The 24,674-nt window shown below is 36.8% G+C and overlaps 2 long non-coding RNA genes across 2 annotated transcripts; both read right to left on the bottom strand.

Moving 5' to 3' along the window:
• Positions 1-7,029: 7,029 nt before the first annotated feature.
• LOC140145231 (uncharacterized) lies at positions 7,030-12,253 on the bottom strand. Its single transcript, XR_011858006.1, has 3 exons — positions 12,206-12,253; positions 10,956-11,067; positions 7,030-7,918 (listed from the first exon to the last, which is right to left on the bottom strand). It is a non-coding gene; the product is annotated as an uncharacterized lncRNA (long non-coding RNA).
• Positions 12,254-12,278: 25 nt separating this feature from the next.
• LOC140145230 (uncharacterized) lies at positions 12,279-24,485 on the bottom strand. Its single transcript, XR_011858005.1, has 4 exons — positions 24,287-24,485; positions 19,818-19,916; positions 13,680-13,860; positions 12,279-12,393 (listed from the first exon to the last, which is right to left on the bottom strand). It is a non-coding gene; the product is annotated as an uncharacterized lncRNA (long non-coding RNA).
• Positions 24,486-24,674: the final 189 nt, after the last annotated feature.

Genomic DNA, 24,674 nt, shown 5'->3' with positions numbered 1-24,674 from the left:
GAACGTAAAATCGAGCCCACACTGTGTGAAACGACTCAAACAAGCGGTACCCTAAACGAGCCGTAAGCCTATGTCCCGTATGCTATGCTACAACACGACAGTTTCTCTGTACTTTTAAGGGATCTAGAATGAGCGTTTATGGCGTTTCGACAGTATTTTTTGTGGGACATGAGAGCACCTCAGACGTATCGAATTGCATTCTGAATACGTAGCATGTCTTTCTGATATCAAATAATTTTCATTTTTTGAAATTCACGATATAGGCCTAATACAAATTTTATGACAAATTATTAAAAATTTGATAATTTGATATTTTAAAATTTTTGATATATAACAGTCCTAGAAATAAATTTTATAAATCTAATGATATATTCTTACAGTGTATGTAGCTGGGAGGAAAAGCCGACGATCAATTGAAAATTTTGACCTTTTATATTGAAGATATGGATTTTTTTCCCAAAAAAAGACCTTTTTTTTGGTGTTTTGGGGAAAAATCCATATCTTCAATACGAAAGGTCAAAATTTTCAATTGATCGTCGTATTTTTCATCCCACCTACATACACTTTAAGTATAAATCATCAGATTTATAAAGTTTAGGCCTACTTCAAGTACTGTTAAATATCAAAAATATAAATTTTTAATGATTTGCCATAAAATGTGTATTACATTGCGAATTTCAAAAAATCTAAATTATTTGATATCAGAAGGCCATTCTTCGTATTCAGAATGCAATTCGATATGTCTGATCTAATGTCCCACAATAAATACTGTCCAAACCTTGTTTGTCGGGTTTAAAAGTTTAGATTATGTTGCATTTAGGCCTATCCCAGCAAACACAAAACATTTTCGACTTATGATCCGCAAAAGGTTAGAAAAATGTTATTTAATTAAGTGTTGGCAAACTATTTGGCAACAAATGTTTGCAAAAATATTTTATAGGCCTATAACATAACATTTTGAAAACATTTTAAAAACATTGTTGTAGGCCTATTAGTGTATCATCGGAATTTCAAACGAAACGTTTCATGACCCCTGGTCCGACATTATAATGTTATTAAAACGTTTTTATCTAAAACAAACCCCAAAAAATAACTTGTTTAAAACGTTTTGAAACGTTTTTGCGTTTGCTGGGACAACATTGTAATTTTTGAGACGATGTTTTGTAGTATATTATCATCTGGCACAGGTCCTATCATACTTGCCATACAGCTGGCGAATGGAGAAAATGGGCATTTCAAGTACCCAATTTGAAAATAAGACCAAGGGTTAAAATGGTGACTGTGTGCTATTTTCTAAATTGCATCAGGCATGGTTAAAACATAGGAGACTGATTTTTTTTTTTAAATTCGCGACATAATACAAATTTTATGGCAAATTATATATTTTTTATTTTTGAGATTTAAACTGTCCTCGAAGTAAACTTTATCAATCTATCGATATAGCCTATAGGCCTGTGTACTTAAAGTGTATGTAGCTGAGAGGAAAAGTTCCATTTCACGCCATATTTTAGCTTCTGGAATTGGCAATCATGGTAATAAGTAGGCCTATGTGCGCCTTTGTTTGTAAAAAGTTAGGCTATGAGCGAAAACACATGATTCACTGTACAGGATCAAATAGCAACGTTTGCACATAATACTTCAATTATGAAATGTCAAGATTTTTAAAGTATTTTAAGTACATATAATTAAATTTGTAAAGTTTACTTCGAGGACTGTTAAATAACAAAAATTGAAAAAAATATCAATATTTATTTTTGAGACACCCTGTATGACTGATTAGAATAGATGTGCTTTAAGAATTAATTTACAAGGTCAAAGGTCACTTAATGGATGCATCATGTTTATTAATTCTCTATAGTATTGTGTTTGTTGGGTGTTCTACGTTATGGATATGTTTATAATACCATGAATAGGCCTACTGTAAGGGACCGATCGTTATTTACGGCAGGGGGGGGTAATGGGCGTTTTGGAAAAATATCGACACAAAAAATTCGCGTTCCCCTTCGCGTCCGCTCAAAATTTTCGGATTCCCCCTTGTTTTCCCGAATTTTCCATTTAAAACTTAACATTCCCCCCTCCTGGTTCACCGAAAATTTCGCATTCCCCCCTCAAGACCCAAAAAGATTTCAGATTCCCCCCCCTCAAAACGCCCATTACCCCCTGTCGTAAATAACGATCACTCCTAAGCAATTTTAGACTGTGCCATAATTTTCATCTCGCGAAAAATGTTACACATTACCGGCCCAACTCAAAACGCATGGCCAAATACATAAATAATTAATTAAATAAAGAAATAAATAAATATATAAATAAATAAATAATAAATAACATAACATAACATAACATAACATAACATAACATAACATAACATAACATAACATAACATAACATAACATAAGAACTCGCAATTATGAATGTCACCCCGGGTTGTGAAATATTGTTATTATATTCTTTACGTTAAGTTTCTCTTTCATGTGACACCACTCAGGGGGGGTCATACCTTCTCGACATTTGGAGCCCGGGATCACTTCAATATGAAATGGATATAGGTGTAGGGCTGGTACTTTCGCAGTAAGGGACATTTGGTGAGAGCAAAATATAAAACTAGAGCGGTTACCGCACCATAGCTGAACCATGATGCTTCAACAGTATTGTGGAATATCACTGTAACCCGGGGGGCTCATACCTTCTTGAGAGATATGAAAAGGATAAAAGGACCCAAAATAGGAATATCGACCCAGGTCTTATGAGGAGTGTGACCCCTTGTGGGGAAATAATTTTAATGCATTCTATTCTTTATCTTTCATTTGACACCACTCGGGGCCATACCTTCTTGGCATTTCGAGATATGAAAAGGACCCAAAAGTAAGGGACATTTGGTGAGAGCAAAATATAAAACTAGAGCGGTTACCGCACCATAGCTGAACCATGATGCTTCAACAGTATTGTGGAATATCACTGTAACCCGGGGGGCTCATACCTTCTTGAGAGATATGAAAAGGATAAAAGGACCCAAAATATGAATATTAACCCGGGGCTTATGAGGGAGTGTCACCCCCGGTGGGGAAAATAATTTTAATACATTCTTTACTTCTTTCTCTTTCATTTGACACCACCCAGGGGGTCATACCTTCTTGGCATTTCGAGATATGAAAAGGACCCAAAATATGTATAATTATTGACTCATGAAACTATTTTCATATTCGTTACTTTGTTTTCTTTCATTTGACACCACTGGGGTACATACCTTCTTGGCATTTTGAGATATGAAAAGGACCCATATAAATATTGAGCCAGGGCTTATTATGAGTGCCCACCGGGTGGAAAAATATTTTTATTATATTCTTTACTTCTTCCTCTTTCATTTGACACCACTTCGGGGTACATACCATCGTGGCATATACAGATATGTCCATTTCAGACCAAAAGGTTGGTAATTAAGTAAGTATTATAAGTAAGTAATAAGTAACGTACACTAATATAGGCTGATACCATTTCATGGTTCAGCAAAATATGGGGTCATTGCGTAAGAGCATGTGTTTTGGCATTCAGGTGCATATCAATTTGTAAGCGCTCTTTTATCACAGTTCATTGAATTTATAACCGCATGACAAAACAGGCGAAAATAGTAACTTTTTGCACAAGATTTGCAATTTAAAGAGAATTGGGCATTGCTTATTCTAGTGACGCTAGTGTATGGACAATATAAGTGTGCTTTTTCATTTAATGACATAAAATTTGACAAATATTTTAAGGAACACTTGAGGCTTTGACTTTTAAACCTACATTTTGGTCAAAAAATGTGCTTGGACAGGTAGTTTTCAACAGATTTACCGCATTCGCCTTGCTATAACATTGAATTGCGTTATCTGTTGACCTAGTGACGAAAAAGTGTTTTTAGGGGAAGTGTTAGCTTTCGTTTGATATAAAAACCAATCAAAGAGGCCCATTTTTCAGCTAGAAGCTCCACAGCTCTCTTATTGCTATGCACTCAACCGCGTAGTGTAATCAAAGACTGGTGGAGACATTCACTGCTTGTTCTCTGCTTGGAAGCTCTTGGACGAAAATGTGTGCTCAGGTGTATCGAGGTGGAAACTGAACGCATGATGGTTTATAAGAGAAACGTTTTTGTATAGAAACCTTTCCATATGAGAGCAAAATGTACAAACTATGGGGTCATTGGGTGAGAGACGAACCATTTGGATCAAAATTAGGGGGCATTTGGTGAGAATAGGACCTTTTTTAAAATGGGGTCTGGGTGAGAGCAAAAAAAAAAGCCTCGAAAATTGAATTTAGATGACTCGTTGGTGTTCATATGTAAGTATACTAGTATAGGGTCTTTGGGTGACAAATCGAAAGGAAAAAATATGGGGTCTTTGGGTGACAGAGCATATGCACATCAAAAATATGGTTTCTTTGGGTGACAGTGGTGCTGAAAAGGGGCTCTTAACAGGCCTATATATACGCGTCACCTCCAAAGTGGGAGTGCCTCCCCCCGGATTTGGAGATATGTCCATTTCAGACCGTTGTTGACTACGTCAGTAAGGAAGAAAGTAAATTAGAATAATAGGCTGAGACCATTTCATGGTTCAGGAAAAATACATGTATGTTTGACTCCACGGTTAGCTCTGCCACAAAAACCATTTGGGGGGGGGGGGGTGAATCCAAAAAACATTCGAAATGTCCCCTTCCCCCATCTGAAAAATTCCTGGCTTCGCTGCTGCTTGGTGGCAAAGCCCATGATTGAGGGAAATGCTCACTCCTTCGTAGCCGTCTAGCGTCTCTGGATCATTGTGTCCATTCCTCCTGACACCTTGATTTTATTGGACCAATCATTTTCGAATTTGGATATTTTTCCTAAAAACTTGCCACCCGGGCCCCCAACCCCATCAGAACAAACCTTCACTGAAAACTACACAATTTCGGGCAAAAATAAATTGCCGAATTTTACACCCATGCCTCCACAGAAAAAGATCCTATCAATTTTAAATTTGCGTTTTCTTTCATGTTCGATCACACCTTTCCATGAAAAAAAAGCTCACCCATAAAATTGTCTAATAATTGATCAGTCCTTTACTGTAGGCCGTATGCAGACTTTTTACTAGACGTATAATATTTGATGTAACATATCTCTACGTTATTTAATCTATTGGCATTCTATTTCCAGTAATGTTTAACAAATGTTTGATGACGTAAAAGCGATAATATATTTCTACCAGATATTATACGTAACATATTATCGATTTTACGTCATCAAACATTCGTTAGAACTTAAACATTACTGGAAATAGAATGGGACTAGATTATATAACGTAGATACATCAAATATTATACGTCTAATACTCAGAGTCTGCATACTGCCTAAACACCAGTCACCATGAAAACAAACTCATAGATACATGCTCTTTTGTATTCTTATTCAATGTCATTTTATTTTTCTAACATGCAAAAAACACACAAAAAGTAACTACTCCAAAATTGTAGTCAGTGTATAATTCAGACACAAAATACACAAGTTTGCCAAACCTAAAACAAGTGATACATTTTTATATTAAAAATGTTATTTTTAAAATCAGGGTCAATAGGAAACTAGAAAATATGCACTTTCCGCTGATACAAAGATCTCCATTTTGATGAGGAGAAGTGGAGATGCCGTTGATTATACCATCCTTTTTTAATTCACAGGACTAGATGAACATTTTTGACCACTATACGCTGGCAAAGTTACGTAATTAATCGAATTAATTACCATAGCAATAGGTACGTGAAAACAATTTTGAACATATCGCGCTGCACTACAAGCAGGTTACACTCATCACTGAATACAATACTGGTCTTTTCAAAGATACTAATCTTACAGGTGCAAGTGATCAGCATGATGTGGTTCAATGCAGAGGTACCGTGTGAACGTATCAGTGCAGCAGCGTAATCCGATTATTACGTAACTTCGCCAGCGTATACAATTTTTTACCCAACTTAACCAGGGCCTAACCAGCTTGGTTGATTGGTTTCTATCCTGAAAATATTCTTTGTGGTCTTGACTATATACTATTCTGCCAAAGTATAGATTTTTTAGCAGTGTGCACAATTGTTGCAATTTTCCTGTTTGCACTACCAGCAGACCATTTAAAAATAACTTCATGTCCAGGGTCATGAGAACACATTTAAAAACTTTCTTAGTACTAATATTGCTGGCAAAAAAACCCCCAAATAAACATTTGATTTTTGAAAACAAATTTTGAAAATGTTCGGAATTATTTTCAAAACTTCCAGTCAAAATCAATACATTTTGGCCAAAAAATGCAAAAAATTAATTGAGTAACTCGGCAAGATTAAAAATAAAAATCTTTCGCAATGCAAAATCTAGGTCGGGCAACCTAAGACATGGTGACATCCGCAACTTTTGTCACATACGCAACACTAAAAAATTATGGCCAAAGAGGGCTAGCCATTTTTAAAAAATTTGATAGCGGGCCAAAGATGTACATTGTATTTCTAATTAAAGCTTTCGAAGATGTTAAATCTCAAAATAATAACAGAAATAGCATTTTTATTGGTTGCGGATGTGGCATTCGTGGTGGGGTGGCCTCAAAATGAGCTCTTGTTTACATACATGTATGTTGTTATTTTAAGGTCATGTCTGCATTATATCAAACATCAGTATATTTGTAGACTTTATAATTAATATTGTCCAGCATCCACTGTTACATACACTACAGGTACATGAATAACCTACAACACATCTATCTCTGCTAGACCTAATAAGTTCCTTGTATAGACCCTATCAAATAAACTCACTCTGGAACGGTACTATAACAATTGAAATAGCAGATATTGTTGGTGGACACTTTTAAGTGACAGAGGGAAAGGTCTTCAGTTCGATTCCGCAACCATTCTTTAGAATTGGCCTATGGTACCTTATGGTTGACAGAATTTTATTTAAATGAGGACACAACGTAGTTATTTGAATTCTTCTACACGTTCCTGTGAATTGAGCAATGCAATTGTTGCTAAAGCTCCCTACCATTCGCAAGGAGCTGTGAACTGCATTTTTTTTGCTGCTTCAACCAACAATACATCGTATACCCTTAAAGGGGCATTTCGTGATCCACAGCCTCATCCCCCACTTTTCTCAAAAAAAGTTGAGATTTTTATATCACTGGAAACCTCTGGCTACATAATGTTTATGTACAAAATATTTCTTGCAGATTAATTCGTTTAGCAAAGATATCGTGAAATTTGAATTTCGTTCTGGTGCACCAGAACGAAATTACAACGCATTGTCTATGGAGCAGTGTAATACACATAATCATGCATAACTCGCGAACGCAAAATCGGAATCAACTGAAATTTTGGGAATATGTTTTTTCGTGGATATCTAATGAAAAATGACATAAATAGAGGATGCTAGGATCACGAAATACTCCTTTAAATGAAGCAACATAATTTGTGGAACTAATAATTAATACTAGCGAGCTGGTTCCACCAGTAACAAACTACATAATCATCTAGATTAATGTCATATAATCCCAGATTGCACTTATACATGTATATGAGATCAACATATTCTCTTCTAAAACTTAATTCTGTTAACGTTTCTTTGTACTCAGTCTTGGGTTAAAAGTTTAACAGCAGGTGACTACTACTAGCTAGTCCTCTAAGCCTAATTGATAGGTATAGGCCTACTGTACATGTACATGTTTACATGTAGATCCTACCAGCCATTTTGTTGACAAGTTGTCTATTTCTGTCAAATTTTAATTCGCTTGCCTAGTTGAAGTGCCAACATGCTATATGGCACAGGTGTTTGCATTTACTTTACACATCGTCATCACTCATCACTACAGTATCATCATCTCGATCTATCTCTTGCTTTAGCTTGTTGATGCAGATGATTCCTTCCAAGTTCAAATTTCATCTGTAAAGAAATAAACCAAAATATAAATTAAAAATTTCATTTTTGAAAATCAGATTGTTCAAATTTAAATGTGATTTTTTTTATTTAGATCCGATTCTTTTTTATTTATATTGATTTGTTTAATTTTTTTTTATTTTGAGAACTATACCCCATGATAGAGTCAAAAGAGACCAGTGAAAAGCTAGACATAATGCGCAATCCTATCAGGTATTAATATTCGAAACATGTTTTTACATTTTCAAAGAAAATATTTGGTAAAATCATGGGAAAAACCTGTAGCATTCTACATCTTGAAGGTGAATTTTGGCAATATATAAAAATGACATCATAGAGGTATTTTAATTGTATCCAGAAGTTGTAGAAGCATTAGGGATGAGGTAAAACCATCAATTTAAGAAAGAAATTAACTTACATTTATGATTTATCAAAAATTGTTTTTTGAAACAAGTCATGTGATTTAAATTGCGATTTGATTCAACATGATTTAAATCACGAAACCCGGAATGATTCCATGAAATTTGATTTGTTTTATGATTCTCAATTATCCAGTAGCTGAAATTTACATAGTAGTTGATTTACAGAGCTACAATTCAACTGTAAAGTAGGTAGCTGCAAGTGTAACTTGAAACAAGAATTGTCTTTAAAAAGGCATTAAAGACAAAGTTCACGGATCAGGTATACAGGCTGTATCAAAATGATTATGGACATGACTGGACATAACGGGATGCGTTATGTGTCATAGGTCATATAACAGGGCGCATTATGTGTCATAGGTCACATAACAGGGTACGTGATGTGTCATAGGTCATATAACAGGGCGGGTTGTGTCATGTCATAGGTCACATATGATAGGTCACATAACTGAGCGCACAGAATTAAAGACACAGAATAGGGACTTGACCACCATATTAATACAGGCATGAATGGAGCAAAAATTGGGGTATTCGGTTTCCCTCGGAATGCACTCGAGGCATTCGTTGTCATGCAAGTGCGACATGGATGAAGGGTGCATTTGAGAGACGCACTTGATGCGACCTGCACACGAGTACTAAGATGCTTCAGGTCTGAGGTGAGACGCCACATTGTTTTCGTTCGTCTCCGCGCACCGTCGGCAAGGACCCGAATACCCCCAATTTTCTCCCCCTAGCTGACGGAGCGATTGTATGTGGCGGTATAGGGAGTCCCGGTTCTCCTTCTCTAATTCTGTGGCCATAGGTCATATAACGGGGTGCGTTATGTGTCATAGGTCATATAACGGGCACGTTATATGTCATAGGTCACATAACGGGTACGTTATGTGTCATAGTTCACATAACAGGGCATGTTATGTGTCATAGGTCATATAACGGGCGCGTTATGTGTCATAGGTCATATATCGGGGTGCGTTATGTATCATAGGTCCATAACGGGGCATGTTATGCATCATAGGTCACATAACTGGCGCGTTATGGTATGCATCATAGGTCACATAACGGGGCATGTTGTGTCATAGGTCATATAACGGGGCACGTTATGTGTCGTAGGTCACATAACCGTGTGCATTATGTGTCATAGGTCACATAACAGGGCATGTTATGTGTCATAGGTCACATAACAGGGCATGTTATGTGTCATAGGGGCATGTTATGTGTCATAGGTCATACATCAGGGCACGTTATGTGACATAGGTCACATAACTGGGCGTGTTGTGTCATAGGTCATACAATGGGGTGTGTTATGTGTCATAGGTCATATAACGGGGCACTTTATGTGTCATATGTTATATAATGGGCATGTTATGTGTCATATGTCATATAACAGGGTGCGTAATGTGTCATAGGTCATATAATGGGGCGTGTTATGTGTCATAGGTCATATAACAGGGGCGCGTTTTGTGTCATTGGTCATATAACGGGGCGTGTTATGTGTCATAGGTCACATAACCGGGCGCATTATGTGTCATAGGTCACATAACGGGGCACGTTATGTGTCATAGGTCATATAATGGGGCGCGTTACGTGTCATATAATGGGGTGCATTGTGTCATAGGTCACATAACGGGGCACGTTATGTGTCATAGGTCACATAACGGGGCACGTTATGTGTCATAGGTCACATAACGGGGCACGTTATGTGTCATAGGTCACATAACGGGGGCGTTATGTGACATACGTTACATAACGGGCGCATTATGTGTCATATGTCATATAACGGGTGCGTTATGTGTCATAGGTCATATAACAAGGCATGTTATGTGTCACAGGTCACATAACAGGGTGCATTATGTGTCATAGGTCACATAACGGGTGCGTTATGTGTCATAGGTCACATATCGGGGCACGTTATGTGTCAGAGGTCATATAACAGGGCGCGTTATGTGTCATAGGTCATATAACGGAACAACTATCATACTATAGCCTAACCTAACCAGGGGAAGATGAGAGAGTTTAATGTCCAAATTTGTCATTATATAGTGCCCCAATTATTGACAGAAAATATAAGCAAATGTTATGGGTAGATATGTATCAATTTCTATGAAGCATGAAGGTTATGGTTAAATCATGTTCAAGAATTATAAACTAATTTTTATTTGGCCCCACCTCACAGTGGCCCCGGCTTTTGGTAGTAAATTGGCTTAATGAAAAGTCCAGTGTATTTGTCCTATATGCCCAGCCTCATACACTGTACAGTCACATTGCTAGATTAAATGGGCTAAATTGTTCTTGATATGTGAGGCAGGATTAGAAAAGACATTCAAACGAGGGTATGAGATATTAAGAAATATTTCTAGCCTCTTAACCACAGGGTTGGTGGGCTACAATAGCTATTCAAAGACACATGGTATATAAGGGATAAATTGTGCATAGGAGATGAGAGTGGAAGTGAAATTAGAAGTTCACTCCATGAACAAAAACAAGGTATAATTCTGGACCATTGTTTGAGGTATCAGTAATCATTCTGGACCATTTTGAGGTATACATTTATGAAGTCTATTTGCATTAGGCTGTATGACCTAATCCTTTTATCATCCAATAAAGCAGTTACGCATTGTACATACCGGACTTTTGATGTTCAGTTGAGTTCATCACTAAAACAGTAAACATTCTGATTTGTAAGCCAGTTGCTGCATTACTAAACAGTTCACTTCAAGTTGACATCACTGATATCACCTAGTGTGGAAATTCAAGAAATAAGATTTTATAAAATGGAGCAACCTTTTACAAGAACAAGCATTTATCCTCCAGGTTTCTGAAAAAGGGCTTCTCCATGCTGCACTTGCATGTAAAAGAATCCTAGCTCCAAAGTTACATGGGAGGTGGGACTGATCAGTACCAAATTCAAAATGTATTTAAAGGGAGTCTCCGGCAATCACAACATTATTCCTTATATGTTAGAAAAATAATTATCAAGCACGAATCACATGGTTTTATTTAAAACAAACTCATAGTGACTATAAAAGGAATAAAACATCCGTTTCTCAACACGCGATATTCAAAATTCCCAGGCGCCGAGTGCAATGATGTCCCAGTAATACAATGAAGGCTGACGGCAATTGAACACAAAATAACCATTACGTCATTGCACTTAGACAATTTCGGCCCGGGAATTTTGAATATCGCGTGTTGAGAGCTGACTGTTTTTATTCGTGTTTATGGTCAATATGAGTTTGGTTTAAATAAAACAATGTGATTTGTGCTTGATAATTATTTTTCTAACATATAAGGCACAATGTTATGATTGCCGGAGTCTCTTTAATAGAGGTTATCTGTGTTCTATAAGCTGCATATCCTACATTGACTCCTATACCTTGTTTAGGACTTTCAAAAGAAGTACCTGCATGTGCAACCGTGACTATTTCAAAATAGCCCGCCAAAGTCATGCAGGTAACTCCGAGGTTGTGCATTGAATTAGTTTGAATGAGGAATACTACGGGAACCAGCGCCTTTTGTTCGAAGTCACGCATGAGTAAAGTGGATAACTTCTATTATCTGGCTATTTATTTGCACGCTTAAAGTAAACTGCGCAGTGAGCACCCTTTGGATAAGTGCTGCAAATTTCTTCATGCACACATTGTGTACATCCCAGCTGCGCGATGCTTGGTGCAATAATAGATCAATGTAATACGAACAGCAAGCTAAATACACACATTGTAAGCGCTGGAGTGAAATCACAATTTTCTTCATATTACCTCATTTGTTTAGCTCAAAATTAAAAGGGGGCAATGTGATTACTGTGATAAGTGAAAACTAACATTTAGGAATCTATGAAAATCACACATTATGGCTTTAGTCCAGTGCTAGCACTCACTTTATCTGACCCATATAATGTTTCGTCCAACTCCAGTGCTGGTCGAGATTTGCTGTGAACATACCACGTTGGATGATTTTGTGTCGGTAAAAGAGAATCATTGAAGCACTTTTTCACCAGTTATCAAGAGCTGTGTAGCCTAGCTGTGTTGTGCCATGCAAAACCAGACCGAAGTGAGAAACAAATCCCTGAGAAAAACAAACAAATTGCATATGTATAACAGAATAATCATTTTATAAGAGTTGGAAAGAATAACTTTTTGATACTAAGTAAATCCCTATAATCTAAGTATTCTTCTTCCTGGTCCTGGTAAATGTGTGTACGTGTGGTAGAGTTTGAAAAACACTGAGGGTGTCCCTATGAACTATGTTACAATATTGTTTTACCTTTTAAATTGACAAATCTCAATAAGAGCCAAATCAAAAACAGGCCAACATTTTAGGTGTTATGATAAAAAGCATATATAGTGAGAACCAATCAGAGCAAGCATTAGTAAATTACTAGCTGTGCATAAATATGGTATAATTGCACTGGCGCGCAGTGTTTTCGGACGTGTTTATTTTCTTTCGGGTGGATGCATTTATATTTGTTTGCATTTTCCAACATTTTTACTGACAATTTTGTTATAAGAATTGCAAAAATCACAGGTTTTTTTAGTCGTGTATGAAATAGGTTAATAAATACTTATCGCGTGTTACTCGAGAAATTGTAAAAATAATGCACTTGTACTGAGATGTTGATGCGTCTAATGCACTCCCCCTTTGGGGCTCGTGCATTAGACGCATCAACATCTCCGTACGCGTGCATTATTTTGTACAATTTCACTCCCAACAAGTGATAGTCCCTGGGATTAAGTCCCACTTTTGTCACTGATCTACATACTATATAGATAATGGGGTTCAGAGCTGTTCAGACATCTATTTTAAGAGTTACAAGTATATATACAATCACGGTACATCATTTTGTCTCCTACAGTTTGTCCACTCTGAAGTACAAAGTGCCAACGCACGCGTATGCCGTGCGTTAACAGTGCGTATATAGTGCTGCGTCTCTGCTGCAGGTATGCGTGCCTTCAAAGTCGGCAAAATGTGTGCGTCCGCGTCGGTACTTTGTACTTCAGAGTAGACTGACTATAAAAGGTGAAGGAAGTGTTTGATATTCGCATAGAAGTAGTGATGTTACACATTACGTTTTGTAACTTGGAGAGATTTGATAATGTCCCACCTCCTTTTCAACCAAATCGATGGTAACACTTGTAGTGAGGGATCAACATTTAATCATAAATTGCCTCAGGCAAAACTCACATCCTGGGAACTAAATACCACACCAGGTCATTTTTATGTATTACTCATTGACCCATGTGTGCCATACTGCCTTTAGCTATAATGACAGCCATGGTGATGTGGTCAACTCATTGACAGATACCAACCTCAGGAGGGAATCATTTTTGATCAATTCTCTTTGTGATACTTGCCATCTTGTCATCCGTGCCCTCATCTTGTCTAAAATCGACTATGGACTAGCTCCTATAGGGTCAAACATAACTGACATTCAGTGTATTCAACGCATCCACTGGGCTGTGAAGATGATATGTCAAGTGCGTAAACATGCAAGATCATGCCACTCCATGTTTGGAAGAACTGCATTAAGGTTGCCTGTGGAAAACAGAATTTGTTTTAAAGTACTTTTAATCATTTACAAATGCATGAATCATATGGCTCCTATAATTACATCTCCTCTTGTATCACTCTCAATCAACCTGGTAGAGCTGGACTGTGCTCAGCATCTGACACAACACGACTGACAGAGCACAATACATTGTACATCTAAACTGCTGAAGTCTGCGGAGCGCAGGGCCTTCTACTATAATGCTCCCGGAATGTGGAATCGTTTACCAATCAATATCCGTGAATGCTGTTTTTAAGAAGGCTCTTAAGAAACATTTGTATAATTCTTTCTAATTGCTCTGTTGCTCTCTATATATTTTGCTTGTGTATTTTGGGCTTTTGACACCGGGTTTTGCCACCTTCAATATTGTGTGCACTGTGCAGCGCTACGCTCTTGTAGCAGCACTTTATAAATGCTAAATATGTATGTATGTAGGTAGGTAGGTGAGTGAAACATAATGAGGATTAATTACCATAACAAAGTTACACTATTTTTGAATGTAATTGTCCTTCACTATAATCAGGCCACACTCACCACCTGTATATTTGCTCAATCATTGATTGAATATATAATACCGCTCTTTGAAACATAGCTGCAATGGACTCGGCATAATATGAAATTACTATTCGTAGTGTAGTAATAATCGGATTAACTACAACCTTGGCGAAAAAGGTTGCCACACCTGAGCGTTAATTGGCCAACATCCTTCCACGCTCCCCTATTGCAATGTTGATTTGGACAAAATCGTCATCATTTCTACATTACAGTCTCCCAACATTGAAAAATGGGGGGTGGGGAAGGGGCAAGTGTAATCTGAATGTGCATTTGCAACTATTATACAAAATAATACCGAACTATCACATATTTAGCTTCGATTGCGTGCTTTTAACACCAGAACGTGCTGGTGTGGCAACGAATTTCCGCCAGAGTTGTCTCTAATCACGTATAAAAAAATCATCTGAAATTACGTTTTCGTTCATATCTTTAGAACGGAATGCCGGATTCACGTGCAATTTTCACAGAGTCTTAGCCTGTTTATGTTCTCTGTACTAAATATTATTATTTTCATGTAATTTATACATGGCTTGGTCTATGTGTCCTATTATTTATAAAGATGCCAAAATAATGCAAAATATGTGAAAAATATCAATCGCCATTACATGCTGTCTACTGAAGATAGTACGTGTACGCAAAATTTTAAAACTATTTTAATGATGACGAAATAGCGTGAAGTTTAAGTATTAGACCTAATAATAATAATAGCAAGGATCAGAAGAGGAAAATTATAATCATAGAAAAGTCATCAGACGGATTCGAACCCCTGATCTCGCTGATCTACAGATTTCAAGGCGGCGACGTAACCGCTGAGCCAAGAAGAAGTCGTTGAATTCGTGAGCATTTCTAATGTATTAATGTTAATTTAAAATTATGCAATGCGTATATGTACACTAAAACAGGTGATTTAATTCTCATTCACCTACAATTTCAATTGTTATGCCGTTCTGGTTGGTTTAACCTAATACAGAGATGTTATAACCTTATAGTAGAATTAACATGTCATACAAATGCATTTAAGATCAGTAACCCATTGCACATATGGAGATGAGGTTGATGATTTAACGGTGGACGGTCGACACAAACAAATTAAAAGAAATTTAGATTATTTTCTTTATTTAAGATTTGTCCAACGTGGGGAAAGGTGGTGAATCAAAATTCCAAGTTTATTTTTATAACCCTAAATACATTGCCAACATATATAATCGTTGTAAATCGATGAAATTATGTGTATTGGACACGTTTCAGGTCAATTTGATACCATATGCATTGCATAATTTTAAACTAACATTAATATATTAGATATGGCTTGGAATTCATTCACATCTCCGTGGCTCGGCGGTAAAGGCGCCGACTTCTAAACTACAGGCTACGGGTTCGAGCCCCGCTGTTAGTTTTGTTAAAATTAATATTTTTCCTCTCTTAATCCTTCGTATTATTGTTGGCCTAATAGTTAAACTTCGCGCTATTTCATCATCATTCAAAGATGATGAAATTTTCGGTGTACTATATTCAGTAGACAGCATGTAATGGCAAATGAGAAGGTTTTTTGACACATTTTGCATTATTTTGGCATCTTAATAATTAATAATATACATAGGCCGGTCCGCGTGAAAATGATATGAAAAAAGTTATTTACGCTTAATTTTAACATGGATAAAATGGACAATATCCACTAAAAACCTGTGTGTAGCAGCAACTTGATACGATTTTCCGTTACTGATATTTAACAGAAAATCATGCAGTTTAGAGCCCTAATTACGAAATGTGTGTAATTGAGCATAAATGGTGATTTGAGGGACCACTCCCTAAATAAACTAAATAAACCAAGTACTTTGTCAACAATTTTATTATGATTCAAAAGAATATTATCTACTCCCAAATCGTGTACAATATGAAGATCATACGACATTCCGTTTTTGAGTTATGAGACAAAAACGAAATTTAGATGAAATATTTTGCATTCGGCAGAGACAACCTTGGCGAAAAAGGTTGCCACACCTGAGCGTTAATTGGCCAACATCCTTCCCCGCTCCCCTATTGCAATGTTGATTTGGACAAAATCGTCATCATTTCTACATTACAGTCTCCCAACATTGAAAAATGGGGGGTGGGGAAGGGGCAAGTGTAATCTGAATGTGCATTTGCAACTATTATACAAAATAATACCGAACTATCACATATTTAGCTTCGATTGCGTGCTTTTAACACCAGAACGTGCTGGTGTGGCAACGAATTTCCGCCAGAGTTGTAGCTACCATATATAGCAATAGGTGCACAATTTTTTAATATATGGCGCTGCACTAGTACGCTCATGCGGTTTGTACCACTGCAACAGCATTGAACCACAGATGTCAAAGAGCACATAAATCATATGCTTTGGAACGGGGAGGGGGGCTCAGCCCCCTGAATATTAATTTTTGTGGGAGCCTGAATACCTTTCAGCCCAATAATCCTATAGGTGGAGTTACCAAATTGTGATAAAATCAAGGAAAGAGTGTTTGTGACCTATATTGGCCCACTAAAAAGTTTTAAATTTTTAGCTCCCCAAATGTAAACAAGAGCACCAATGGTGCTGTAGTAGGTTTGTTATGGGTTATGGTCAGGAATTGAAATTCATTGTGTTGGTGGTTACAGTGTGCAGGTTTTATTTGTTATGTTGTTTGTAAGTGCAGTTGTTAATTTATATTAGTTTGTTGGCAGGGCTGTGATAAAGAGTGTAGTTTAGTTTATTACCTTCATTGCACATAAAAATATCAAATTGTGGTGTGCTGCAAAAGGGCAACCGCGAACAGGCACGCAGGCCCACTAGATGGGGTCCCTTATACACACACCAAGTAAAAGAACTAAAATTACACAGTACATAATTATAAACACATTTAAAAAACACTATAAAATACATTAGAAATACAGTATTGTACTAAAATTGAGTTGCCAAATTACTTCAAGACATCGCAGAATTCAAATAAGCACCAGTGAAATTGCACAAAGTAGGTATACTGACAAGTTAATTTAAGATGTAGTTGGTAGTGGTGTAACTCTCTTATTGATTGTAGATATTTGTTAGTGTATTTGGTGCTGTTGACAGGTTTTTGGCTGGTTGCATTGGGCAGGCAATGTAGATTTGGTATAATTGGATTGTTTCATGTTTGCTGGTTTGTAGTTTATAGTTGAGGGTATTTTATAGGGTTGAGTTGTGTGGAGTTGGTTGCTGGGAATGTTAGGACTTTTGTTGTGTGAGTGCGTATTTTTGAAGTTGTGGAGTTAAATGTACCATCTATAACCAATATATAGTAACCAATATACAGTAACCTGTATACAACTGCGCCATACAAATAAATATATAATATATTGCACAATAATCTGGGAAAATGTAGTTTTGCCAGAGGTAAGGTTCAATAAAATTGTAGCATATTTGTTCATTTTATGTCACATTATGTTAAAAATATGCATAAACTAGGTATGTGGGAAGTGAACCTGTGTACTTTGTGTGCCGCTAAATATGGGTGGTTTAATTCTTGGGTTTGCTGTGAGCAGTTACATCCATTTTTTTTTATTGAAACATGTAGATATTTTCATTTACAGTGTATTATAGATCTGTAGTTACAGCCCTTTATACGTGAATTTAGTTTTTTAATCACATTGTAAATGATTGGAATTAACTGATTGGAATTAAGGGTATTAATTTGCTCCACAGATAATTCCATTATCTGTGTTTGCTCAGTCATTTTATTGATACGAGAAATGTACAACAACTTAAGGTGGTTTTAAATGCAAATTAAAGATCTACACGGGACTGTTTTCATCTTTGGCACAGAAGATAATATAATCAGATTGTAAATGATTGAAATTAACTGATTGGAATTAAGCGTATTAATTTACTCCACAGATAATTCCATTATCAATGTTTGCTCAGTAATTTTATTGATACTGAGAAATTTACAACTTAAGGTGGTTTAAAATGCAAATTAAAGATCTATGGATCGTTTTCATCTTTGGCACAGAAGAAGATAATTATTTTTAAAGATTTTCGGCAGTGTTTTCAGCACCCTACCTCCTCTGATTATTGCTCTCCAGGGACCGAGAAATTTCAGACCTGGATACTGCTCTCATATGGTTGAAATTGCACATGTCCAAATAAATTAGGAAATGGTGTCAAATCGTTCAAGAACATCACAAATGACCTCCCTGCTGATTTTCCCGTAAAAAGTTTGTAAGTAATGTGGAATCTGTGGCCAAAAAACAAAAATTTCACTTTGACCCCCGGGGGGAATTCCACTGGTATTTTTTTTACGGGAAAATCAGTGGAGGTGCGCAGGAACATGACTCAACATGTGAGTATACTTTTATTGGGACAAATGAAGTGATTTACGACTCGAAAAAACAGCAAAAAACTTTCAATGTGATTGGTCAGAAGCCAATAGCGACTGCTTGGTTACCATGGCAATGGTTTTATTACCTTCATAACATGGCCAACATATCCCTACATAAGTACAAACTGACTTGAGATTGTATCATGAAAGGTTTTGGAGATATTTGCAAAAATGTTGGAATTCATGATTTCCCTAAACCTTGCCTTTAACACCACCTTAACAATGACCTAACAAGTAGGTGTTAATATGTTAAAAAGACATCAAGTCTGGACATTAATTTCTTACATGCTATAGTCAATCACTTTTCCTCACATTTCTAAGTTTATATTTACAGTGTACAGGATCTGTTCTAGACCAATAAATGATTAAATGTTGTAGCATTAAATGTGTTAATTGAAAAACTAGAAAGGTGTTAATATGTTACAAAGACACAAAGTCTGGACTAGCATTAAATGTGTCAGTGCCAATGATATAAACTAAGTTTTGCTACAATCGTTCTGAATGTGCACTAATTTGGAGAATTTGAGACACTAATTGCTCATGGCTCGCGCACAGAAGTAGGGGCCTATAGACAGCACGAGCCCAATTGGTGCTTTATCTATTGACTTGCCAAATGCAAGGCAAAGCAACACTGAAAAGCAAACAGTAGCCGCACTGAAGCAGTAAAGTTCAACATCACTTTTACAAAATCGCCAGATCAAGGAGTTTGTACAGTGTTTGTAATATGAAAAGCACCACAAATAGTCTGCATAGGAGACTATTCCATGAAATTTGGTAAAAATTTTCGTAACAAAATGCTCCAAAAATGACACTTTCCGTCCGAATTTTCCTAGCTAAATAAGTAACAATCATGAACGATCATGCAAAGATTGCTGCCTCAAATTACCAGATCCATTGCTCAAACGATGTAGCAAGAGAAAGAAAAAAACATGCAGAAATCTGGACCATGACAATAGCATCATTTGCGTTGCAAATGTGCTAAAAATCTTCCTAAGCCAATGCAAATGTTGATTTACCTTGTTTTGCAGATGCAATCAAAATTCAGTATCTTTTGTCGCTGTCATAATTCCCATTCAAAAAATTGGTGGACCAGTACAATAGATTTCTCAGCCATTCTAAGTGTATATAAAGCAAACATAATGTAAAACATACAAAATAAATCATTTTAAGCATATTACTATTGTATCATGAGCTGGACAATGGTCTATCTTTAGAACTCAGCAAGAAAAGTAGTGCTATTTTTATTAATTCAAATTAATCAATTAATTTTGATCCCATGGTGGATGCCATTCCTGGGGAAGATATTTGGAGAGTTTTAATATGTTAAGATGTCACATTAGGAGTTACACAAACATATTTGATGAGATTTGGTCATGGCATAGAATGTTGGGTGCAGCCTGTCACTCAGATTCAGAAGACTTGGTAGTCAGAAGACCTGCTATTCAGAAAACCCATTTTTCAGAAGGCCCGCTAGTCAGAATTTTCTGAGCAGCAGGCCTTCTGAATAATGGACTTTCTGAATAGTGTGCTTTTTGTTGTATATTTTATGTAAAAGTCTCGCTACTCAGAATTTTTTTCCCGACTAGCATTTTTTGGCTAGCGGGCAGTATCCGATCCTTTACCCATTACGCAGAATGCCCACTATGACTATAATATAGTGGCCTGCTTTTATCATTTGAAAGAACTGAGTTAGCCCTAACCTTAACCTAACCTCTAACTCTAATGTTACCCTGAGAACTGGGTTTTCTGAGTGGCAGGTTGTCTGGGTGTGATTCTTCAAAAGGGCTCATTAATTTGTTAATCAGAAGACCCGCTACTCAGAATATATTTTCTGAGTAGTGGGCCTTCTGATTAATGGGTTTTCTGATTAGCGGGTCTTCTGGTTAGCATGTCATTTTTTAAAAGGAAAATAAGCCCACAATTCTGAATAGCGGACCTTGGGTGATAGGTTTTCTGTTTTCTGAATAGTGGGCTTTCTCACTGAGTGGGGATACAAAAAATGTAGTCAATGTGAGTTCAAATATGGTGAGTTGTTATCTTCAGAGTATTGGAAATCAAGAGTTAGCTAATGTAGAAGATTGGATATGTAGCATTTTATGTGCATTGGTTATGGTTGGAATCGGAAGTGAAAGAACCTTATTAGTGTGTTCTTAATGTGGTGAGTTAAGTCAGAGTATCATACTGGAGTTGTGTTTGGTAAAACTGTGATGTGTATCATGCACAGGATATGTTTGTAGGCCTACTTTTAAAGTGTGGAGGGTCATTTAACTTGAAAGTTACGTGTGGTGAGTTGTCAGCAGCAGACTCAGACTTTTATTTGATTGTATGTATTGAAAATTGATCAAAAGGAAAGGATATTTTATGATCTGATTTTGGCAACTCACCATATTTGACCTCTCAAAAGGACCTACTCCCACTAAAAAATACTAATAATGGGAACATGCCCCATGAAAGCCTTTCCAACATGGGGGGACTGATCGAGCCCTCATCCATGGACCAAAGTTCTGCGTAACTTGATGGGCGTCCAGGGAGTGTAGACCCTGTGGGGTGGGTCCCATACCTCACTTCGATACTTTTAAACATGCTCACAGTTGACAGGAGTTCAATTTAAACAGTTTGACACACATGTTTGTAACATAAATGTGTGTCAATCAAACCATGAAGTTATATCATCCTGACAACTGTGTGCGTGAATTTAAAACAATCATCATTGCAGTATGACCAAGATTGTGCACATTGTAAAGTTTTTGAGTTTGGCAATCCGGGGGGCACTCCCACTTTGGAGGTGATGCATATGTAGGGCTGTTAAGATCCCTTTTCAGCGTCGCTGTCACCCAAAGACCCCATATCTTTTACTAACAAATTATGCTCTGTCACCGGATGCCCGGAAGACACCCTATTTTTGCATTTGATCTGTCAAGTTCAATTTGAACAGCAGCTTTCATTTATCACTGATTTGATTACTTTTAGCCATTTAGATTTAGATTTAGAACTAGAAATTTGATGTTTGAGGTTTCTGTGGCGCTGTTTCGGCTCTAACACAAAAGTTCCATTAAAAAATTGTTCTCACCCAATGACCCAAATTTTTTTACATTTTGCTCCCACCCAATGCCAAAATCATGCTCTCATCCAATGGGGGCATTGAGAGGGCAAAGTGAATTTTTTTGGGGGGCAAAACCAACAAATTTTGTGCAAAATTACTGCAAAAGGTGACATTTTCGTAATTTTGGCTTTTTACTGGGGGAGGGGCAACGGGGCCGGGTAGGGCGTTGGCGAGAGTTTTGGTGACCGTATGTGAGACGACAGGCAAGACCAATATTTTGCGTAGTGGATGCCGGCGCACACTACGATAAAAATTGGACCTGTCTGTCGTCCATCATACGTAGAGGATAGTAAAAACAAAAATTCCTATCATTTGTTGTCATTCTTTAGTCAGTTACCGTAAATTATTATTTTAACTAAAACTAGTTTCATTTAATTTAGGGGAAAATAAATTAACTATAAAACAAACAGCCATGAAAACTTCCCTTATTCTAAAATTAACAAATTCAGTTGCGCGTACTGTGTGGCGTATTACTTCGCAGAACTTCGTGCAGCTAGTGCGCATCTCTCGACAAGCGTGTTGCGTAATGATGCATGTACGCGCACCATATCCTCTACCATGTTTTAGACGACATACAGGAACTCAATGAAATGCAGTGCTTACAAGCTAAACCACAGCCACTGGCTAAAATCAGAATTAACAATTTTATATCTAGGCCTATGCGTTGCAGAAACTATACGGTATGTCTAATCTAGTCTGTTATATAGACATAGAGTTGCAGCTAAACTATATGCGGTCGCATGTCATAAGTTCGGTATGCTAAAAGGGTGGAGGGATTACACTTTTCTGAAAATTGTGATACAAATTTGATTGGCTATTTCCGTAACCCCATATCCTACAACAGTGATTCATACCTCATTTTAAGCCTAATATTATACTCTTTCAGTCTACTGAAGCATATAATTATACATTATTCAGTAAAAAAATCACATCAGTTGAAATGAAAAATGCCAGGGGTGGAGGAGCAGGCGGATGTGGAGCAGGCGGATGCGGGAGTGTACAATAGGGCCTATGTGAAAATTCACATGTCAGCATGTCAAAACTACTGGTTACTTTTTCAAATCTAGAGAGGGTATGATGTATTGACAGCTTTTAATGTTGAATTTGTAAAATTAAAACAATTACTGACTACTTAAGGTGGTACTACACCCCCTGATAATTTTTTTGACTAATTTTGCCTTTTTCTCAAAAAGTAACTACACACTGGTAACAAAAGTTATATGTATATTATTGGGGCAAGGATTCCAATTACTTCACTGAAATTTCAGTGATTCAAGACAAGGGTCATTATATATGTTAAGAAATGAGTAAGTGCGTTCTAGCGGTACCTCTTTTCTTATCATAAATAACGTACCGCTTGTCTTGAGTCACTGAAATTCCAGTGTAGTAACTGGATTCCTTACCCTCTAATATACATGACTTTTGTTACCAGTGTGATATTATTTTTGAGAAAAATGCAAAAAAGTCACAAATTTATCAAGGTGTGTAGTACCACCTTAAAGGGTTATATGTTCCATTTTTTCATTTTTAATGAAATCCTAGTTGAATTTCAGTATTTTTAGCAATATGCTAATGTACATTTCCCTTCTTGATATTCATTTCTTCAATAATAGAATAACCATCTTGCTAATTACTCGTAAAAAGGTCATTGACCTTCACAATGTAATTAACTTACATACAATTATTTAAAGTTCATTTGAAGCATCAATGTATTGAGAACATATCCTCCAAATCTGATGACATTCTTGCATAAAATAAAAATTTTACAGTCATTTTTGTAATTGAGGTCCGATTTGAGAAAAACACATTTGAAACTTGAGATCTACATAGACACTCTGTGTATTAATTAATTACTAATTAAGCATTATCTCACAAATTAAGCATGTGTTAAGGTTAAAAATGGTGTGAATTATTAGAGATTGTCAATATATACAACATATCCAAAAACACATTTTTTGTCATTTTTGACCATGTAATGGAAATTGTACCCAACTCACGACATGCGACCATGCCTATTATCTAAGTATTAAATTCTTGGCCAAGCTGGAACATAGTGCGCTAAGTGAGGTACAGTAGAAAGCATGCACTCATGTTACATGATTGCGTATGGTACATGATTTGTACGCTATGGATGCAACAAGTATGTTCGAGCTTGGCCAAGAATTACTTTATAGTATGTCTGCCAATGCCAATGCGCTTGCGCCACGCCTCTCAGCAGCAAGCGGCAGGGTAGTATGAAACCAGAGACCTTGCAAATGATTTACAGTTATACATGAGAATATTAAGCTTAGTAGTACCAATGTAATCATGCAGTTGTGCATGGTACACCTCTACATGTGTCTACATTCATCATTCATGACATTAAAGAAAATTTAAGCTTACCTGAATTGCAATGTATAAATTCACATGATTCATGAATTGTAACATCATTCAAACACCTCGTCTATACAGTACATTACGAATTAGATCGATTGAAGACCTTCCTACACATGTAAACTGTCATGACGAATCATTTTCCACGAACCACGGACGCGGGTTTTTGTCGAAAGTGAAACACCATATATAAAATCAGTAGGGCCAAAAATAGAGCTACACAGCCATGACAGCGTTGACACAGCTACACTGAGCCCGTGACTGGGCTGATGAAATCGATTGATTGATAAACAAGGTCTTCGGTCCGGAAGTCAGAAGTTGCCAGTCATAGAGCTGGGTTTGAGGCAATGGAACTTTTAACACAGGTGACCCTGGGTCATTTGGATGCCCTAAGTCC

This window comes from Amphiura filiformis, unplaced genomic scaffold (assembly GCF_039555335.1).
Source record: "Amphiura filiformis unplaced genomic scaffold, Afil_fr2py scaffold_179, whole genome shotgun sequence".
Lineage (NCBI taxonomy): Eukaryota > Metazoa > Echinodermata > Ophiuroidea > Amphilepidida > Amphiuridae > Amphiura > Amphiura filiformis.
The sequence above is the reverse complement of the archived record's forward strand: the minus strand, read 5'-3'. Positions and strand labels throughout refer to the sequence as shown.